Source organism: Halichoerus grypus, chromosome 4 (assembly GCF_964656455.1).
Source record: "Halichoerus grypus chromosome 4, mHalGry1.hap1.1, whole genome shotgun sequence".
NCBI lineage: Eukaryota > Metazoa > Chordata > Mammalia > Carnivora > Phocidae > Halichoerus > Halichoerus grypus.
Window position 1 is genome coordinate 87,237,316 of NC_135715.1, and position 22,951 is coordinate 87,260,266.

Genomic DNA, 22,951 nt, shown 5'->3' on the forward strand with positions numbered 1-22,951 from the left:
GATAAACCCTGTTGTCTTTCTGCATATGGGTCTTATAGGTGTTGGTATTTTCTTGCTCTTGTTTTGGGATCTTTAGGGTATCTTCTCACTAGATTTTATTGTATATGTTGTCTTTATGTTTTTATTTAGCTTGCTTTGGTTACCGTGTGTGTGTGTGTGTGTGTGTGTGTGTGTGTGTGTGTGTGTGTATGTGTTAGGGGAATCAGGGAAATTAGAAAACTGTATTGCCATTCCCAACATCTTCTTGGAATCTTAATAAATATATTTTCATAACACACAGTTTGTACTATGTTGCTGTTTTATATATATTTTTAATCAGAGATCTTGTATCTTTTCTTGAGTTCTTGCTTCATAGAGACCATATAATAGTTCCTTGATTTCATAGAGAAATAGTGATCACAATTTTCATTATGTAGATTGTGTAATATGTCTGGGGTATATTCATTAATTGTCCAGGTGGTTTTTTCCTTTCATTTTTTTTTACTTTGAATATTTTTAATTGGTATGCTAATATTTTCTTAAGTTCTCACTCATATCTTAAAGGTGGTGGAAGAAGGAGACAGTAGAGAAAGTAAGATAAGGAAGTCTTAATGGAATAACTTTTTGAAAATATATAGTCTTAGAAAGATACTAGAAATATTTATTAAAGAAATTCAGTAATTTGAGGGACACTTACTTGTCCATAAAAAGCTCATTTATCCTCAAGCATGACTTTTCTGTAGAATAATTATAAAGCACTGAATAAAGGGATTGTGCGTGTGTGTTGGAGTGTGTGAGTACGTGTGTGTGTAATTCAAACTATACCCCTCTTGGCTTGACAAAGATCCAATAGCTGCAGACCTTTTTGCCACCCACAATTTTTCCTCTATCATTCCATGTCAACAGTGATTTCCCCCCCCCTTAATATCTGGTACCCTTTTGTTTAGCACCACATAATTTGCCATTCCATAAGTAAGTTCAGGGATGCTCCTCTAGACTGTTGAGCAACTTTTAATTTTTTTTAAAGATTTTATTTATTTATTTTTAGAGAAGGAGAGAGGGCAAGTGAGAGGGAGAGAGAGAGCATGAGCAGAGGGGAGGGGCAAAGGGAGAGGGAGAAGCAGACTCCCTGCTGAGCAGGGAGTCTGATGCAGGACTCAGTCCTGGGACCCTGGGATCATGACTTGAGCCGAAGACAGATGCTTAACCGACTGAGCCACCCAGGAGCCCAATTGTTGAGCAACTTAATTTTTTGTTTTTGTTTTTGTTGTTTCCATTCAAAGAGAAATTATTATTTTGTTCCCTGGGGTATAAAATACGTTTTGCAGACTCATAGTCTTTTTTTTTTTTTTAAAAATAGTCTCTACTCCCAATGTGTGGCTTGAACTCATTGCCAGGAGATTAAGTCACGTACTCTGCCAGCTGAGCCAGCCAGGTACTCCCAGACTTCTAATTCTTTTATAGACCCAGAAGAGACCAATATTTTCATTAGACAGCCTGTATCATCCTGGGTCAATATTTATAGTATTTGGCATGCTTTCTTCACATATTATACTTTGTATATTAGGTATTTCCTACTTTAATTGTAATGATCTTTAATTGTTGTTTTTCTTGCTTCCGAATGCATATCTAAAAAAATATCTTTATTCTGCTGTCTTAAACCAGGGTTATCAGAATATGTTCCACAAATAATCTTTCACTGTCAACACTACTGTTGGCTTTACCAGCTGTAGGAATCCTTATAACTTTTTTTCCTGTTATGGTTTTCATTGCCATGGTTAGGATATTGAACATGTAAAAGATTTATGCCCTTCTTATGAAATTTTTTTCTACTGTTTTAAATAAATTTGATGCATTTTTTTTCTCTTCTAGTGCTAGAGAAAAGTAGTCATATAGATTTAATCCAGGCTTTCTTTTTATTAATCCAATCATATATTTAAACCTTATATGTACAAAGCACTGGTGTAAGTGACAGACAAGAAAGTCTTTATCTTCATGGACCTTTGTTCTAGTGAGAGATGAAGACTATCCAGATAAGCCTACATGACTTCCACAGATCTCTGTGGTAAAGATTTCTTAAACTGCTCATCTTCACTACCTTCAAAATCTATTATTCCTTCTTTGAACTTTAGTCCATGAGGCTTTTATTTACACAGATACTAGTTTTCCTAAAATGCGGAACATTTTATAATGTAGCTCTCAGAAACAGATTGAATGTGTCAAGCTCTGAGGTAACATAGTTTAAACTTGTATCAAACACAGATTTAGAAGTGTTTGTACTGAATGCAAGTCTTTTTTTAAAAAAAGAAATACTGAAGGAAAATGAAGCAGGTTGTGTAATATAGGCACTTGGCATTAGCTCAAAAGAACATTTTACAAGCTGATTAAAGATAAACCCTGTACCTATAGAAATATTGTCTGCTTCCAAAATCAACCATTAATCAATATGTCCAGAGATTTCCAACAAAGTTTGCAATGAATTTAACTTTCCTTTTGTTCAAGTTGCTTGCATAGAATCAATGAAAACCAATTGCTCTTTGTCGGAGTTGTAAGATACCAAATACCTGAGAGTTACAGCTATCTTCAGTTAGCTGGTTAACTTTTAGTATTTTGGTTATCTTTTAATTTTAAATTTTATCTGCAGTGAAATCTTGCTCTGTATTTTCCTCCAGTGGCGTGCCCTAACTTTATGATTTCCAGAAGGTAAGAGTAAATCAAATCAATTATAATTAGTGCTCTTTTGAGCCCAGAAATCATTAGAGAGAGCAAGATGGAAACTTTTACCCGTCTATCCTGAATAGTCTGTCTGCTCAGTCCACATACTCTTGTGTGCCTGTTTTTATAACAGGCTCATTATCAAAGCTGGTAAATATACATTTAGCTTCAATTAATCCCTGTTGTTCAGTCTACTGTGTTTATCTTGTAAACTCCAGAGCTGAGCTGATTAAAAATTAGCTTAGGTGGGCATGTCATGATTTCCTTACCAACTTTTTTTTTTTTCCGCTGCTTGGATCCAAATTGCCCCTGAGCAGTCAGGCCTCATCTAAGCAATTAGATGTCATCTGTCTATGGTTGAAGAGGACATTATAGAAAGAGACACCAGGTCAGTGTGAGGACCGGGAAGTGCAGTAACCACAGACTGTAGCAAAAGTCAAGGTCCTAGGGTACCTTCCCTGGAAATAGATGGGCGTGGCATGCAAAAGGTTTTTGGGGCGTGTTATCCGAAGATAAACCTCTAATTAAGTGAGAAGTCAGAATTAAGCTGACCTGCAATGTGATCTCAACTAAGGCCACCGCCATGCCATGGGAAGCTCTCAAGCTGACACAACTCTTCATAGGGACAAGGCCTTTGTTTCCCTTTATCAGCTTCCGTGGTGGTGACATAAACTTGGACATGCAGTTCTCTATACCTGAAGGTAGTACCCAGTGATAGATACAGGGTCCAAAAGGCCTAGAAGCTGGGATGTGTGTATTTGGCCTCAGAGGAGGGATCTGCTTGGAGTTCCAGAGACTCCATTTCTGTCAGTAAGTTAGACAGGCTCAGGGTTAAGGAGTATAGAGTGTGGTTTTAATGTTACTAGAAGTGAAATGATTAAACAGTAGCACTGCTAAGCTTTTATGGCCATGAGGGAAGATTTAATGTTGTAATAACATCCATGTTTCTTCAAAAATAGTGGTTTTCAGCCCAGACACCACATAGGCAATGACTCTTCCCAAAAGAAAGTATGAACTACAACCCTTTGTATCATGAGAGACTAACAGATAACGGAAGGCAGAACAATAATTACTTGGGCAAATGGGCAGGGATAAAATTACATGGAACAAACACAGAGAGAGAAAAAGGTTTTTGTCTTTTCTGGGCATTAAAGTAAAGCAGGAAGCTGACATTTCACAGAACACTTGGGGGAATCCAACTATTATCAGTATTGATCATAATAGCTGGAGTCTGTAAGTAACATTTGGACAGTAAGAGCAGAGTGCTTGTAATAAGGATAATTACAAAATGTAATTAAAATACAAAACCAAGTCTCTTTGAAGATATTAGAGGAGTACTAAGCCAGCCAGGATTTAGAAGACCAAGATCTGAGAGAGAAGGAAAATACATTGAGATGGGTCCAACATTCTAGAGAGATTTTCTCACTGAGGCATTTTGACCTTTCATAGGTGACATGGGGCTGGGAAGCTCTGAAGCCAAACAGAAATCAGTGACTACTAGTTGGGAAACTGATGTGAGCCATATGCAGTCTCACTAAACTCTGAAATTAAACTTGTACCCAGACTCCAAGTCAGTCTGTTGAGGATAGACTGAGATACCAGAGTAAAGGAAAGTGATTTCAGATGTACACAGCCATCTCCCCACTCCTGCTCTCAAATAGTTTGCTCATCTTCAGGCAGAAGTTTTGAGAAGCAAGAGGAAAGCAACAGATTAGAGTGTAGGGAGATGATAGAGATTTTAGCAGCCTTGCTGGACTGAGGAGATAAACAGAAGTTCTAAACCCATGTAAGAAAAGGGTACAGGTAAACACCCCAACTTCCAGTGGGAAGATTAAGGGCAAACTCCGGTAGTAGGAGTAAAGATAGGAGTCAGCTCTCAGAAAACTCTGAAACCCACCTTCAAACAAGCTTACACAAGACTGAACTGAGGTCAGCTACCCAAAATAGATCATTTGTGGAAGGAAGATAGCATCAGCCTGAGCTTTGAGTTACGTGTACAATTTTTCGCACATACTGTGTGGCATTCAGTTAAAATTACTGGGTATAATGGGAGTCTGGACAAAATTTTTTTTAAAGGAGGGAGGAAAATACCATAAAAACAGGCACACATGAAACCTCGGTTACCAAAATTGTCAGAAACAGGCTTGCAAATAACTGTAATTAATATGTTCAACAAAATGGGTGGCAGGTAAGAGAATTTCTACAGATACTTGGAATTCACAAAATAGAAGACAAATGGAAGTTATAGAGATGAAATGTATAACATATGATTTTAAGAAGCCAATATACAAATGTAACAGCAAATTTAAAATATAGCTAAAGAGAAGACTGAGAAAACTACAAAATAGTCAGCAAAAAAATAACCAAATTAAAGAATGGAGAGAAAAAATAATGAAAATAGAGAAAAGACCATAGATGACACATGAGAAACAGTGAAAATGATTAATATATGCATGACTGGAGTGCCAGAAGGAGAGAGACAATGGGACAGAAGCAATATTTGGAGAGATAGTAGAAAATAATTTGCCAAAACCATTTAAAGACATCAAACCCCAGATTCAAAAGGATTTACAAACGCCAAGGAAAATAAATGCAAAGAAACATAGAACTAGGCACATGGAAGTAGGAATGCTAACAGTCAGTCACAGAGACAAGTTTAAATGAGATAGAGGAAATTGCATGATGTCTAGAGAACAAGCAGAAATTAAAAAGATAGAGACATGAAACACTATTTCAAAATGTTAACATAAAATATGTGCCTACATATAATTTTACATGCAACAAAATATTCCTCAAAAAGGAAGGTAATATAAATACACTTCAGACAAAGAAAAAACAGACAATTCATAACCTGATCTGTGTGAAAAGGAATTCTACAGAAGTTATTTGAAGAAAAATAATCTTAGATGGAAATATGGAAGCACAGAAATGAATAAATAGTACATATGGGGAAGGAAGGTAAATCTAAATTTATATTGACTATAGAAAAGTCTATTTTTTTTGTTTGTTTTTTGTTTTTTGTTTTTGTTTTTTCTCCTCAGACTGGATATAAAATTGTTCCACATTCAAATTCATGGGTTCCTCTCTTCTGCTCAACTTTGCTGTGGAGCCAACCCCCTTCATAAAGATTTTTCATTTCAGTTATTGCACTTTCCAGATCCAGAATTTCTATTTGTTTCCTTTTTATAAGTGTCATATCATTATTTATATCATAATTTTGTTTTTATTTTGTTCTTTTATTTTCTTTTAATTCCTTGTCTATGACTTTCTTTTGGTCTTTGAGCATATTTATGACAGTTGATTTAAAGTGTTTGTCCACTAAGTCTATTATCTGGGCTTCCTCAAGGATATTTTGTCAAATTATTTTATTCCTTTGAATGGGTCACATTTCCATTTTTGATGTGACTTGTCATTTTTTGTTGTTGAAAACTGTACATTGAATCTTATGATATGATAACTCAGGAAATTAGATATTTCCTCTTCACCTGGCTTTGCTGGTTTTGATTGTTGAATTCTGCAGCTGGTCATTTGTCTAGTGACCTTTTCAAACTATTTTTGCAAAGACTATACTCCTCAATGTGTGCAGTCACTAAAGTCTCGTTCCTTTAGCTTATGTTCAGCTAATTTTTTTAAATTTGTTATTTGTTTTTTCAGCTAATGTTTTGATAGAGATTTCCTTGAACCCCTGCAGCTAAAATAATAATAATAATAATAATAATAATAATAATAATATTAAAAACAAAATACTGCAACACTCCTTCCCTTGTCTTTCAGATTGTTTCTCTGCGTGACACTTCTTTAATGTTTAGGCAGGGTGTTTCCAATTCTCCCTTAGCCTTCACTTCATTCCTCTTACACTGAGCCTAGCAATAAGCCAGAGGTAAATGATCAGGGTCTTCTCAGGTAATTTGCAACACCTATGCTGCCCTAGGCATCTAGGTGACTTTCTAAATCCCCAGTACACACAGGTAATACTGTATGCCCTAATTTCCCCAACTCTTCCCAAGTTTTCATCCCTTGTTTTATAATCTACTGTATATTTTTTGTCCCAGGGAGTTGTGGGATTTTGTTCACACCACAATGTTTTCAAGCAATATCCACTGCTTTTCCACCCTCACAGTGTTCTGAGGTAGGTGAAACACACTTTGTGTCAGTACTTCAGGTAGCTCCCAGACAGGTTAGAACAGATGAACAGAATAAACTCTGAATAAGGTCTGTTCTGCTCCCTCTGGAACCAGGACCTAGGGTTCCACACTGGGAATGTGGTCTGCCATCTTCAATATTGTCACCAAGCTGGGAAAAAGTGGGGCAAAGACAAATGAAAACAGCACAAAGATTTCATATGATTTTTTATTTTTTTATTATGTTGTGTTAATCACCATACATTACATCATTAATTTTTGATGTAGTGTTCCATGATTCATTGTTTGCATATAACACCCAGTGCTCCATGCAGTACGTGCCCTCCTTAATATCCATCACCAGGCTAACACATCCCCCCACCGCCCTCCCCTCTAGAACCCTCAGTTTGTTTCTCAGAGTTCATAGTCTCTTATGGTTCATCTCCCCCTCTGATTTTCCCCCCTTCATTCTTCCCCTCCTGCTATCTTCTTCTTTTTTTTTTTTTTTTTAAGATATAATGTATTATTTGTTTCAGAGGTACAGATCTGTGATTCAACAGTCTTGCACAATTCACAGTGCTCACCATAGTACATACCCTCCGCAGTGTCTATCACCCAGTCACCCCATCCCTCCCAGCCCACCGCCCACTCCAGCAACCCTCAGTTTGTTTCCTGAGATTAAGAATTCCTCATATCAGTGAGGTCATATGATACATGTCTTTCTCTGTTTGACTTATTTCGCTCAGCATAATACCCTCCAGTTCCATCCACGTTGTTGCAAATGGCAAGATTTCATTCCTTTTGATGGCTGCATAATATGCCATTGTATATATATACCACCTCTTCTTTATCCATTCCTCTGTCGATATATACCTTTTTCTTGATTCAGTGCTTAGGCAGTTGCTATAAACCTTTCCTTGTTTTCCAGGGTTCCGACAAAGTTGATTTGGATGATTTCTGTTTGTTTTTCAATGTTTCTGTGGAGGACCAGGACTTTGGAGCTGCCTACTTTGCCATTTTGTTGACAACATTCTTTCTGAACTTAAAAATAATAATTCTAATAATTTGTATTTAGATTTTCTTGTATTTTACACATAGATGAACTTAGAATCTGACAATAATATTTTTATTATATATGTAGGTATATATAACTATATAATTATGATTATATATATCATACTGTGATACTACATATCTCACAGTACTGGCTAGAACTGCTGCTAAGATGCAGTATATAAAGTCTAGGGTAGGGGCACCTGGGTGGCTCAGTTAGTTAAGCACGTCCAACTCTTGGTCTTGGCTCAGGTCATGATCTCAATGTCTTGATATCAAGCCCCACATAGGGTTCTGTGCTGGATGTGGGACCTGCTTAAGATTCTCTCTCTCCCTCCCCTTCTGCCCCTCCCCACCCCAGCTTGCACTGTCTCTCTCTCTAAAAAGATAAATAAATAAAGTCTAGAGTACAAGTATTTCATAAATATCCTTAAGGATGGTCCTTGTATGCCTAATTTACTGAAACTTATTTGCTTTTTAATTGAGTGTGTTTTCAATTTTATGTAATGTATTTTCTACATACCATCATATTATTTCTTTTTTAACCTGTTAAATATATCAATATATTCTCCAATATTAAACTGTTCTTTGCCCCTTCCTTTTTTTTTTTCTACAATAACTTGCTGGATCCTGTTTGTTATATTTTGTTTTGTAATTTATATTCATATTCAGAAATATAATTGACTCATAATTATCCTTTATTATGCAGGTCTTGTCTTCTAATGTGTTACACCTCATATTAACAGTGTGTTAATGTGTTTTTTTTTTTCTTGTGAAATCTTTAAATACAGTTGAAACCTTGAACAACATGGATTTGACTTATGTAGATACACTGACCAGGGATTTTGTTTTGATATAGTACTGCAAATGTAATTTCTTTTCCTTACGATCCTCTTAATAACCTTTTCTTTTCTCTAGCTTACTTTATTGTAAGATCACAGTGTATATTACCCAATAACATGCAAAATATCCATTAGTCAATTATTTATATTACTAGTAAGGCTTCTGGTCAACAATAGGCTATTAGTAGTTAACTTTTGGGGGAACCAAAAGTTATACATGGATATTTGACTGCATGATGGATCAATACCTCTAACTTCTGCATTGTTCAAGGAGCTACTGTATTTGATATAATTTATTTGTGAATGCTTCCTAACAATTGACATTAAAGCTTTAGTATGTATATATACTTCATATAGACAAAGTGACAATAAAATTTGTTATTAAAACCAGTATACTTTATTTTTTTATTTTAATTCCAGTTACTTAATATGTAGTGTTATCTTAGTTTTAAATGTACAATATAATGATTCAATAATATTGGTTTTAGGTGTACAGTATAATGATTCAATAATTCTATACATTACTCAGTGCTCATTGCGTTAAGTATACTCTTAATCCCCTTTGCCCATTTCACCCGTCCCCCCATCCACCTCCCCTCTGGTTACCATCAGTTTGTTCTCCATAGTTAAAAATCTGTTTTCTGGTTTATTTCTTTTTTTATTTATTTGTTTTGTTTCTTAAATTCCACATATGAGTATTTGTCTTTCCTGACTGACTTATTTCACTTAGCATTATACTGTTTAGTTCCATCCATGTTGTTGCAAATGGCAAGATTTCATTCTTTTTCACATCTTCTTTATCCATTCATCTATTGATGTACATACAGGCTGCTTCCATAATTTGGCTATTGTAGATGATGCTGCAATAAACATAGGGGTGCCTATATCTTTTTGATTTAGTGTTTTTGTATTCTTTGGGTAAACACCCAGTAGTAGAATCATTGGATCATATGGTTATTCTGTTTTTAATTTTTTGCAGTACCTCCATACTGTTTTCCAGAGTGGCTGCACCAGTTTGCATTCCACCAACAGTGCAAGAGGGTTCCCCTTTCTCCACATCCTCATCAACACTTGTTTCTTGTGTTTTTGATTTTAGCCATTCTGGTGGGTGTGAAATGATATCTCATTGTGGTTTTGATTTACATTCCCTGATGATGAGTATTGTTGAGCATCTTTTCATGTGTCTGTTGGACATCTGTATATCTTTGAAGAAATGTCTGTTCATGTCTTCATGATGGATAAAAAATGGATTAAAAAATCCATTTTTAATTGGATTATTTTGGGTTTCTTTTGTTCAGTTGTGTAAGTTCTTTATATATTTTGGATACTAATCCTTTATTGGATATGTCATTTGCAAATATCTTCTCCTATTCAGTAGGCTATTTTTTAGTTTTGTTGATTGTTTCCTTTGCTGTGCAGAAGGTTTTCATTTTGATGTAGTCCCTATAGTTTATTTTTGTTTTTGTTTCTCTTGCCTCAGGAGGTAACTAGAAAAATGTTGCTATGGCTGATGTCAGAGAAATGACTGCCTGTGCTCTCTTCTAGGATTTTTATGGTTCGAAGTCTCACATTTAGGTCTTTAATCCATTTTGAGTTTTTTTTTGTGTGTGTGGTGTGAGAAAGTGGTTGAGTTTCATTCTTTTGCATATAACTGTCCAATTTTCCCAACACCATTTGTTGAAGAGACTGTCTTTTTCCCATTGTATATTCTTACCTCCTTTGTCAAAGATTAATTGACCATATAATTGTGGGTTTATTTCTGGGCTCTCTATTCTGTTCCATTGATCTGCATGTTTATTTTTGTGGACTATACTGTTTTGATTACTACAGTTTTGTAGTATATCTTGCTTTGTTGGGATTGTGATACATACAGCTTTGCTCTTCTTTCTCAAGATTGCTTTGGCTATTTGGGATCTTTTGTGGTTCCATAGAAATTTTAGGATTCTTTGTTCTAGTTTTGTGAAAAATGCTGTTGGTATTTTGGTAGGGATTGCATTAAATCTGTAGATTGCTTTGGTTAGTATGGACACTTTAACTATTTGTTTTTTTTTTTTTTAAGATCTTTTATTTATTTGAGAGAGAGAAAGAGCGAGAGAGAACACATGTGGGAGAGAGGGGAAGAGAGAAGAAGGGAGACGCAGGCTCCCTGCTGAGCAGGGAACTCAATGCGGGCTCCATTCCAGGACCCAGGGATCATGACCTAAACTGAAGGCAGACGCTTAACCGACTAAGCCACCCAGGTGCCCCTATTTGTTCTTAAAAAATAAACACAAAAAATAATATTTGTTCTTCCAATTCATGAGCATAGAATATCTTTACATTTGTGTTATCTTCAATTTCTTTCATCAATGTTCCATAGTTTTCAGAATGCAGGTCTTTCACCTCCTTGGTTAAGTTTATTCTTAGGTATTTTATTATTTTTGGTAAAAATGTAAATGAGATTATTTTCTTAAAATCTTTCTTTCTGCCTCTTCATTATTAATGTGTAGAAATGCAATGGATATCTGTACATTGATTTTGTATCCTGCAACTGTACTGAATTCATTTATAAGTTCCAGTAGTCTTTTGGTGGAGTCTTTAGGATTTTCTACATATAGTATCATGTCATCTACAAATAGTGAAAGTTTTACTTCTTCCTTACTGATTTGGATGCCTTTTTTTTTCTTTTTCTTTTCTGATTGCTGTGGCTAAGACTTATAACACTATATGAATGAAAGTCAAACCAGTGTACTTTTAAGAGTGAAGAAAGACACTATTAATATTTGCACTGGGACAATAGGCACAGATTAGAACATACATTAGCAAGCTGGGATCTATTATCATCTTTATTACAGATTTATTAATTATTTTTATTTTCTAAGTTTTTGTTTTTTCTTTTTTTTTTAGATTTTATTTATTTACTTGAGGGAGAGAGTGAGTGAGTGAGAAAGAAGAGCAGGAGCAGAGGGAGAGGGAGAAGCAGATTCCCTGCTGAGCAGAGAGCCTGATGTGGGGCTCAATCCCCAGTCTCCGGGTTCATGACCTGAGCCGAAGGCAGATGCCTAACTGACCGAGCCACCCAGGCTTCCCAAACTATTTTTTTTTTTAAAGATTTTATTTATTTATTTGAGAGAGAGAGAATGAGAGAGAGCACATGAGAGGGGTTAAGGTCAGAGGGAGAAGCAGACTCCCTCCAAACTATTTTTATTTTCAATTGGTTTTTAAAAATCATGATTTCCAGGAAGTTGTAATTGTTTTCAAAATTTTCTACTGAATCAGCAAAGAATTTGTCTTTGTATCATCTTAGCAGTTAGCATTGTCTGTGTGATCCTTTTCCTTCATTTTTCCCCATAATACATCCCTAGGTTTTTGCTTTGGGTTTGTTTATATGGAATTACAATTATTTACTCCTTTATTCTTATTAGTACTTTCTCTGGGCACGACATTCTGTATTTATGATTTTTACTTTTTTATTTTATTTATTTTATTTATTTTATTTGTTATGTTAGTCACCATACTTTGCATCATTAGTATTTTTTAATTCTTTTTTATTATTATGTTATGTTAATCACCATACATTACATCATTAGTTTTTTATGTAGTGTTCCAGGATTCATTGTTTGCGTATAACACCCAGTGCTCCATGCAGAACGTGCCCTCCTTAATACCCCTCACTGGGCTAACCCATTCCCCCACCCACCTCCCCTCTAAAACCCTCAGTTTGTTTTCAGACTCCATGGTCTCTCATGGTTCATCTACCCCTCTGATTTCCCCCCCTTCATTTTTCCCTTCCTTCTCATAATGTCTTCCATGCTATTCCTTATGTTCCACAAATAAGTGAAATCATATGATAATTGACTTTCTCTGCTTGACTTATTTCACTTAGCATAATCTCCTCCAGTCCCATCCATGTTGATGTAAAAGCTGGGTATTCATCCTTTCTGATGGCTGAGTAATTATTTTCACCAAGGACTTTGATGAAATCATTTAACTATCTTTTGGCTTTTGTTTTTTATGAGAAATTTTTGACAGTATAATTTGTCATCCTTTCATGTTAATCTGTTTTTCCCGTCTGATTACTTTCTTTTTTTCTTTTTTTCTTTCAAGATTTTATTTAAATTCTAGTTAGTTAACATATAGTGTAGTATTAGTTTCAGGGGTAGAATTTAGTGATTCATCACTTGCATATAACACCCAATGCTCGTTACAACAAGTGCCCTCCTTAATGCCCATCACCCATTTACCCCATCCTCCCACCCACCTCTCCTCTAGCAACCCTCAGTTTGTTCCATATTGTCAAGAGTCTCTTATGGTTTGCCTCCCTTTCTGTTTTTATCCTATTGTATTTTTCCTTCCCTTCCTCTATGCTCATCTGTTTTGTTTCTCAAATTCCACATATGAGTGAGATCATATGGTATTTGTCTTTCTGACTGACTTATTTTGCTTAGCGTAATACACTCCAGTTCTATCCATGTAGTTGCAAATGGAAAGATTTCATTCTTTTTTGATGGCTGAGTAATAATCTATCTCATATATATATATACACACACACACACACACACACTTTAGGGATTATCTCTTTCCCTGGGTGATCTGTGCTTTCTCTCTGCTTGTACTGATGTAGGTTTCTTATTGCATACATTGCTTGGAATTTGTTGACTTTCCTGAATCTGATGGTTTGGGTAGTTAATTGTCCTTTTGAATATTGCATATTCTCTATTTTCTCTATTTTCTTCTTCTGGAAATCTGTTTTGAAGTATATGTTAGCTGTTCTTTTTCTATGTTCTCTAACTTTTCATACCCTTGCCTCTTTGTGCTGCACAACAAATAGAATCTTCAGACCTGGTTTTATGTATTCTAGTTTATTGTTCATTAAATATCAATATATCAATAGTATATCAATAGTGATTGCATTTAATTGTATTTAAAATCTTTCTGGTAGCCTCCTAATTGAAATATTAAGCCCCTCCCGATTTAAAAAGAACACCACATCTTAAATATAGGTCATTAACAGTATGACAGATGGTCATACTCCTTGTGGTTCCTTCCAAGCATTACCCACCCTCCTCCCTATAGGTAATCCCTGTCCTTCTGTCTAACATAATCTAGCATGTTTGCCACTTTCTCAATTTCAAAATATTGGAGTCAATGCAGTATTCACTCTTTTGAATCTGTCTTCTTTCATTCAATATTATCTTTATGAGATTTATCATGCCACTACATTCAGCAGCACTCCATTATTTTTCATTGCTGTCAAGAATTCTTAGGTGTAATTATACCACAATGTATTTATTCCTTCTATGGGTAAAGGGCATCTAGTTTGTTCCAGATTGGTGCTATTATGAATAGTGATGCTATAAAGATTCCAGTCCTTTCATCTGTGCATATTCTGTTCATTTCTATAGGGGGTATATAACCGGGAGCAAGACAGAGTCAAACTTGGTTATAGAATTGGTGTATGTTTAGCTTTAGCATATATTTCAAAGTTATTATAGGAGTTCCAATTGTGCCACATTGTCACCAAAATTGATTTTGGCATTCTTTGTAATCTAAACTATTCTGGTTGGTGTGCAACTGTTGGGGCATTTTTTGCCCTTTTTCAGTTTTTGAATTTTATTTTTAAAATTTCTTCAGTTATTTTAAACATGCTTTTTTATGTTCTGTATTTGATAATTCTATTATTTGAAGCTTTGGCCAGTTGTTTCTGCTAATATATAATTGTAATGATTTTCTTACACACACAGAGACACATTTCAGATTACATGCATATTTGTTTAAATTTGTGAAGGTTGGCTGCCCTGCAGGGGTTCATTTCTTTGCTTCTGCCAGTTGCCCCAGACTTGCACTAATCAAGGGTACTTTAAATTAAGCTCTCTTCATTTGTAGTGACATTGGATTAATCATGTAAGAATGTGAAATTTACTTCTTCCCCCAAACTTGTGATTTGAAAAGCTCAAAGGAGACATTTTTTCCCCACCTATAGTCCAGTTTGAGAGATTAATCTTTTTTAATTTATTCATTTTAATTTTTCCATTTTCAAATAATGTAATTTCTGCTCTCCACCATTCACTAAATTTAAAGTTATTTGCCAGGCCTGTATTGATTCTACAATTCCAGTACCCAAACTTCATCTCATACTACCTCAAGGCCTTTGTGGTGTTTTTCAGTGGCCCACTGTCCATATTACAGAGAATGCCTGAGCTGAGGGCAGCCACAAATTTAGAAGATTTATAGCTCCTTGCTTGGTTTGGCAAAAAGTCTTTTCCTTTCATTTTTGCAAAGATATGTAGCCATTTTAATGTTTTATATTATATTTAAAATGAAATTATATTTCATTAAAAACTTTTGTGTTTTGCATGTTTTATAATGGGAATTTTTTTCTGCTTATTGTCAGAAATAGAGATCTCTATCAGTGTTCCACTTAGTGGTTTATTTCTATTCTTTCCTTTCCAATCTTCTTTTAGATGGACATTGAAACTTTTGACTTACTTTCATTTTTGTTGTGTTTCTTTTTTTTTCATATTTCTACCATTTATGCTGTGTTCAAGGAGTATTCCTCAGGCATCCAGCTCATTATTTGCTTTCAGCTGTGTTTGTTCTACCCTTCATCCCAGGTATCATTCTTGTTTAGTAAACATAATTTAAATTTTCATGATCTCTAGTATACTTTTTGGTTGTGATTATTTTTCTTATTTTCTGAGAATACTATCATGTTCAATTTTTCTCTATGATCTTTGTTGACATGGATTTTTTGTTTGTTTGTTTGTTTTTATTTTTTGAGTTCGTTTTTTATCCAAACTTTTGACTTTCGGCAAAATACTAGATGATTCCTGCTTTTGGGCTCATCTCTGGAGTTGACATTCCCATTGGCAATCTTCTGTGTCCGTGGAGTTTGTAGAGGGGCAAAGGGTGGGCTGTGGTGCTGGGATTTGCTTTCAGACATGTTGCTGGTAAAAGTAGGGCAGCCTCACGCTAAGTTATTAAGAGGGGAGTTGTCTTCAATCTCTTGGAAACTCAGGCTCCCCTTGTTGCCTCTGGCCCCTGGGAACTCTGCCCTGTCTCTGACTCAGGCTCTGAAACCCACAGATCTTACCTGGCAGTGGAAACCCCCACCTCATAACCTTGAAGTGGCTATGCAACTTTAACACATGGAAATATACTGTTTATTATCTTTTCTCTTTTTACCATTTTCTTGATAATGTAACAATCTTGGAACATTTTAATTACATTCACCCTCTTTCATCTTTTGTGCAATTGTTTTAGTGTATTTTAATATTCTCTATGTTTTTCACTATTGTTACTGCTTTATGCTTTTATGAATTACTTATATTTATTTATCTATTTACCATTTTTCTTCTTGCAAATCTGAACTTCAAACAGATGTAATTTTCATTTTGCCTGAAAAACTTCCTTTAGTATTTCCTTTGGTGCATGTTTACTCATAATAAATTCTCTGTATTTTTTTTTAACATTTGGTAAAAACACCTTTATTTCATTTTTTTTTTTTGTCAAGGATATTTTGCTTGATATAGAATTCCTATTTGGCAGTTTCTTTTCTATCATCATAAATTTAAGCATATCATTCTGTGTTCTATTGTCTTCTGGTTTTTATACTTTTTGTGAGGAAATTATTTCTCAGTTTTATTGTTATTCTGTGAAGGTCATGTCTTTTGCTGTTTGGTCTTCAGTAATATTATTATGATATTCCTGGACTTGGGCTTTCTTTATTGACTTACTCTATTTGGGCTGCTGTAACAAGACGCCACCTACTGAGTGGCTTAAACAGCAGACGTTTGTTTCTCATGGTGCTGGAGGCTGGAAGTCCAGGATCAAGGTGCTGGCAGATCTGGTTCTTGTGGAGACCTCCTTTTTTGGCTCACAGATGACTGCCTTCCCCCTGTGTCCTCACGTGGGGTACAGAGGAAGTTCTGGTCTCTTCTTCTTAGAAGGTTAATAATCACATCACGAGGACTCTACTTACACACAATTCCCTCCCAAGGGCCCCATCTCCAGATATTGTCACCCTGCAGGTTAGAGCTTCAACATATACATTTGTTGGGAGCAACACATTCAGTCCATAACAATTATAATTATCAATCTGAGCCTTGATGTATTTTGTCACTTTTCTGATATTCTCAGCCACTATCTCCTCAAGTACCCTTCCAGTATACTGCATGTCTTATGTCCCTGTTTCTATTGTGTATTTTTTTAAGTTAAATATTACATTTTTTTTAAAGATTTTATTTATTTGACAGAGAGAGACCCAGTGAGAGAGGGAACACAAGCAGGGGGAGTGGGAGAGGGAGAAGCAGGCTTCCCATGGAGCAAGGAGCCCGATGCGGGGCTGATTCCCAGGACCCTGGGACCATGACCTGAGCCGAAGGCAGATGCTTAATGACAGCCACTGAAGTGCCCCAAATTTTACATTTTTATATGCGATGATTTTTGTTTTAAGGTTGGACCTTGTATTTCAAAATATTTAGGGATAATTTGAGGCTTTTAATAATATTATATTTATTCATAGAGAACCTGTGTTTGTCCTGACAAATAGCTACGCTAAGGACAAATGCTTTAACATAATTAAGGATTAAGATGATTAAATGTTGGTGTTTATTTTCTGCAAGGGCTTGTCTATTTCAATTTTTTTTTTTTACTCCAAGGATGTAGTTTTACAAGTCCTAGTTATAAGCCTTTTCTGTTTACCAGATACTCTTGTCCTTGACAGTTCAGTCTCCCTCAGCCCCACGACACTGATGAAGCCCCATTCAGCTTCTCAGCCTCCCGGCAGCTGTTTTTGAAATCACCCACCCTGGGGAAAAGTGGTGCCAAACACTGAGCTTGCTTCTCTTGACACCCCTTTTCCAAATCTTGGTGGTAAATATTCTCTTTGTAGCCCCCTGATATATTCAAATACGGTTTCATAGATAGATAGATAGATAGATAGATAGATAGATAATAGATAGATAGATAGATAGATAGATAGATAATAGATATAATCCAACTTTTTAATTTGTTTTTTTTTTTTTTTGCACAGATTGGTCCCAAATACTCTAGTTTGTCACTGTGGGAAACACAACCTCAAAGGGGCTATGTTTCAGTCTCAAGACTATCACCAAACTGCAAAATATTTTGACCTTCTGAGTTTGCTTTTCCTCATTTTTTTCCAGTGGGAATCATTATCTGCTATGCTCACTTCATGGGAAACTGAGAAGATCATATGATGTAATAGATAAAAAGATGTTCAAACATGCAACCACATTCAGTACTTAGGCAATCTTCTCCCCAAAATGACAACTAATTGTGCTAGCATGTATTGAACTCTTACCATGTGCCAGGCAGTGGTCTGTGTAATTTATGAGTGTTTATGCATTAATCTTCACAGATGTTATTATTATTAAACATTTTACAAATGTGGAAGCTGCAGCACAGATCATTTAATTAAACAGTTAAAAGTCACGGGGCTAGCATCAGAGGTGCCAGAAGTCAACCAAGGTGGTATAGAACTGCAGCTCTTGTTAAAACGGAGAAAGTGAACTTACAGAATAGAAATACATGTGGCCAATTAAACTTATGAAAGTTATTATTTGTTCAATCAAATTTGAAATGCTAAAAAATTGGATACCATATTGGTGAGATTTTTAACAACATAGATATTTCATTCACTAGAGAATATGCATATTGGTGTAGTCTTTCTGGAGGGAAACTTTGCCGTATGCTTCAAAAGACTTAAAATGCTTATATAATCTTATTGAGTTTTGCAAGTTCTGAGACTATGTCCTAAGGAAGTTATTAGATACACTCAACAAGATGTATTAAGTAATATCACACAATGCTTTAAGGGACATGATTGAAATGACATTATTCATGTAAATATCTGTTAGATGGTAAACACTTAATAAGTTATTTTGTACAAGGATGTTAATTAAATATTATTTATCACAGCAAAAAAAAAATAGGAACAAGAATGATGATCTACAATAAGATAGTGGTTAAATACATTAAATTACATCCATATGTAGAAATATGATCTACCCTTAAGAATTCTATTTTCAAAAATATTTAATGACATAGGAAGGCATATAATATAATAAGTAAAAAAACCCACAAAATATAAAATTGTGGATACAGGATGATTTCTAAGATATGTCAATGTATATGTATATATGCATACATTTATTTATTTATTTTTAAAGATTTTATTTATTTATTTGACAGAGAGATAGAGAGAGAGCACAAGTAGGCAGAGAGGCAGGCAGAGGGAGAGGGAGAAGCAGACTCTCCACTGAGCAGGGAGTCCGATGCGGGGCTCGATCCCAGGACCCTGGGATCATGACCTGAGCTGAAGGCAGCTGCTTAACTGACTGAGCCACCCAGGCACCCCATGGTGTGCATACATTTATAATATATTATGTAATCTATATTTTTAACCTTTAAATTATTTATTTCTATTGGGTTATTTATCTCTGAGACGCTGTATTTTTATCTCTTTTCCTATTATCTAACTACATAGAGAAAGTAACCTCCCCCTAATATACCAAAGTGCTACTGAGAAATAGCTTGGAATAGAGGCAAGAGAGGGAATTTTATTTTTTTATTATTTTATTCTTCAGGATAAAAATTTTCCATAGGCAGTGTGCCCTAACATAAATTTATATATCTCTGTGTGTATATATCTGTGTATGTAGTAGTATTGAGTACAAAAAATGTTTGTCACGTATAATCCTACTAAATCATTTCAAGTGCATTGTAGCCTCTCAAATGTCAAATATTGTCCTTGAAGTTTCAACCTATTTGCAGTCCATACTCTTTGAAACTGAAGTGACAGATCTCTACCTTCCTGAACTTTCATCTGCATGACATCAGGCTGACAACTGATGGTGGGCGAGACTTTCCCTCATGCCTGTCTAAACACACAGCTTCTTTCCCCTTCTTACCTGCCCCCTTTTACACAGTTCCTGTTTGCTCTGCTGTAGTTTAAAAATTTTGGCACCATTGACATGTCTTTCTTCATACATTTAACATTGCCCACAGAGGTTGGCTGAAAAAAATTCCTATAACCTTTATAAGTGAACTGATTTTTTTTTTTTTTACATTTTTCTGAAGGCTTTTCCTAATGAATATCAAACCTGGATTCTCCCCATACTCTCAAGTTGAGAATATGGGTATGCATGTGAGAGTGTGTATTTGATGTGTGTGTTCTGCTCCAGCTATGACTGTGTACCCATTTCCAAAAGCATCTCATCTCAGTTAGTTCCTGATGGAGTGCTAGTCTACCACCAAACTGATCATTGTGTTCTTTGCTTCAGAAACTAAGAAAGGGAGCAGAGAACAACCTTGGGGAAATATATTATCCAAAATATTTCACTTAGTTGAATTGACAACCTTGTTTGTTTGTATTTCTTTTAGATTGCTAAGCATTTCTGGCAAATATTTTAAAAAGCCTAGCTCTTTTGCATTCATGTTGAACAGTTAGCTTTGGGTATTGTTAATTATTTATTAGAAAATGCTTTTCTCCTCCGATGTGTATATATCAAGAAGTTGTTTGTATGCATAAATGTGGCTGCCAGACCAAAATGTTTCCCAGAAGAATGTATGTCTGAGTTTGACTTTATATTTTGCATTCAGGGTATATTGTGGGGATGCGGAGTGTCATAGTTAGATGATTTTTCTATACATTCATCAATTCTATAGAATGAGGTACTTCTGTCTAGGATAGCTTTTGCTCATATTCAAAGCAAATATGGCATTAGTACTAGTGGGCATTAAATATCCCTGGAATTCCATTCAGTCTGTATCCCAGCAGGTTATTTGGCTGGTGGTCACTGAAAATATTCTTTAAGGAATCAGAAACTCAGATGATCCCAATAAAAGTTTAGTTTTTCCCAGGGGTTTTCTCTCCAGCATCCCAGAAAAGCACTTTGTGACTCCAGAGTCTGTGTCCTAGTGCCCTTTTACCACATCCCTTTGGATATATCAGCTCACAGAGAAAAGCAGCAACACACAGGACATCAGGGATTGCCTCTTAAGTGCAAGCCCTGGAGACAGCTATGTGGGTCATTTTTCTGCCCTGCTTGCAGTGAAGACCAGCCCAGACTCTGTGCAGAATCATTCTGGGGAAGGCAAAGGTAAAACATGCAAAAATTATCACTTAGAAGGTTTGTCCATAGAACGTGTGCAGATTATTCATTCCACAAATGATTACTAAGCTTACTCTGGCTGGTACCTAATGGAAAGAGTGAGGATGGGAGTCAGGGTGCTGCCTGCCAGGAGATCACAGAAGTCTCCTGCCACTTGTGAAGACGTAGACTCCCAGAAAGGACATGATTAAACCTCCAAATTGGTTGGTGGCAGAGTTGGGGTTAGAATCCAGGGTCCTGCTTCTCTTTCCACATTGGCCCTCCAAACAGTGGAAGACAAATTGGTCATTGAATAACTCCCAAGTGTAGCATCTTACACCCTCCTTCTCTGTGGTTTATTCCTCTCCCATACAAACCCCTTAATCTCCTATTCTAGTTAATCCTCATTCTTCATTTATTCATTCACTCAAATTAATATTTATTAAGCATCTATGTGTGACACAAATACTACTCTGTCCTTTTAAAATTTATATTTCGTGGTTTATAGTGTGTGTCCTCATAAGCTATCACAGATTTTTTAAAATGAGATATAAAAACAGAAGAAAAACTGCTTGAAAATAGCTCAATTAAATACCTACTTATGTTTCTATTGTCTCACCTCCTACTTAAAGCAATTTTATGAATTTGTGCTTTTCTTTGCTTATTTGGAAGATTGGAAATGCCGACTTATCTGGGTCCCCAGAACCTTTTTCCAAGTGTCTTTCTAGAATATATGTCTACTCCTCACCCCTCTGTAAAATTGAGGAGATTTCTCTCCTCAGTGACTGGCTGTGAGTGACCAGTTTAGCATTTTTTATTTTGTAAACGCTATAGCTTTTCTGTTTTCTGTTCTGGATGCTGTATTGGAGGAGTGCATTCCTGACCTCCTCTTTTGTTGTTCAGTTAAAGCCTTCTCACCAGCTCCTCAAACCAGTACTTATCTCCTGCCCTCCTACATCTGTTGCAAGGACTTTATAATGGAAAGAACATTGTGAGAGGAGCAGCTTCTGATACATCAGAAGAACCCTAAGAAGTTATTTCCTAAAAATAGGATGCTGTTAATACCAACAGTAAAGTGGAGCTTAGAAAAATATCCACTGTCAAAAGACAAAGGAAGGTGGAAAAGTGAATAGCAAGCTTTGGGTACACATACCCTATCATGTTACAGACAGGATGTTTCCCTGAAGAAATTGCTCACAGTATCTACAAATAATAAAAACTGGTAATAGTATCATTGGTGAAGCTAGAAGAAAGTTAATGTGAAAAAGACATGGGGAATTAATATGGATATTCTGTGAATTCAGGTAGCAAGCCAGACAAGCATGACTGGGATAGCAGAGAGACCTGGGCTGGCATCTGCCTCAGTCACTGGAGATGTGACTGGGAGCAAGTCACAACCTTTCTGAACTGTGGGGTCACTTAAATTGGAGTGAACTATTCACTCCTATTCACAAGCAGTTGGCATTCATCCAGAATTTGAGAGAGGGAGGGATATTCCAGGTAGAAAGAATGAGAGAACAGTATGTGCAGAGGCTCAAAGGCAAGGCAGGCTGGAGCAGACGCATGGGCTGTGTCTGAGGACTTGCTGGTGACCCAAGTAAACAGGTCTGTGCATAGAGAGAGTGGTGGGTGATGGGACATAAGTAAGAAGCAAAACACTTATCACAAAATTATGCTATGTTTGAACTTCTTGACAGTAGTAAGGTATTGAATTTCAGAGTGATATATAGAGTTTGCATTTTAGAAGGATTTGGGATATAGTGTGGAGATAAGCCAGAAGAGTTAAGCTGGAGACAGAGAAAGTGGTGGAAGGGCTGCTATAATGATGATGAGAGTCTGTCATGGGGGTTGGCAGCATCATTGGCAAGGAGAAGGTGTACTTAAGAACTACTCAGAAGGCAAGATTACCTTGACTCACTGACCAATTTTACGTGATGGTGAATAAAAAGGAAGAGTCCTGGTGAGCTCTCAGATTTCTCACTGATGGTGGTACCATTGACTCAGCTAGGAAAACTCAGTATGGGAGAAAGACAGGAATTTGATGGAGACTATTTCTGAATTGAGTGTTAAGCTTGAGACCTCCACTAGGTGGTGATGAAGAGAGCACTCAGGACTGGGGATATCAACTTGATAAGGACTCACCGGC

The 22,951-nt window shown here is 36.0% G+C and overlaps 1 long non-coding RNA gene across 2 annotated transcripts in view; it reads left to right on the forward strand.

Moving 5' to 3' along the window:
- Window positions 1-22,951, forward strand: part of LOC144381604 (uncharacterized) — a 178,212-nt gene that overhangs the window by 108,103 nt on the left and 47,158 nt on the right. The window lies entirely within an intron of this gene.